Genomic DNA, 632 nt, shown 5'->3' with positions numbered 1-632 from the left:
ACTGATCTGAAATATTTATTAACAAAAAGAGAAAAGCCCATTAATAATCGTGATTAAGTGAAACGGTGAGTATCATCCAACCCGGACACATGTTGGCATGTCAGGAACCGACTTTATGACGTGGCAAAGCAGGAGTGAGACGAACATATTTTTATATATATAGATAGATATAGATTATATTCTGTTTTGAAAAAATGAAGAAACATGTTCGGTAAATTGTAAACAATTTGGCCCAAATATCAAAAAAAAAAAAAAATCTGGGCCCATATCCCTTCATATCTCAATTGTAAAAATCATAATTAGTAAGTTATACTCTTTTGTTTTTCAACAAAATAATTTATACAGAAAAAAAGGAAATGATAGAGAACACATATTGCGTCGCTGTATGGATGGTGTCACAAGGCATTCTAGAATCACTAAAACACTAACATTTAAATCATCTGTAATTCCCCTAAAGCAGTGAGGGTGTATACGTAATTTACACCTGAAGACGGAAAGCGAGGGGTGGTGGAGAGAGAGAGATGATAAGAGTTGGAATCGCGTCTCTATGAAGCCCATATATTCCATTCATCTCCTCTCTCTCTCTCTCCTCTCCTCTCCTCTCTCAATACGATTTGTAAGCTCGCCGGAGT

Source organism: Brassica oleracea, chromosome C3, assembly GCF_000695525.1.
Source record: "Brassica oleracea var. oleracea cultivar TO1000 chromosome C3, BOL, whole genome shotgun sequence".
NCBI classification, from domain to species: Eukaryota; Viridiplantae; Streptophyta; class Magnoliopsida; order Brassicales; family Brassicaceae; genus Brassica; species Brassica oleracea.
Note: the sequence above shows the minus strand (reverse complement) of the source record.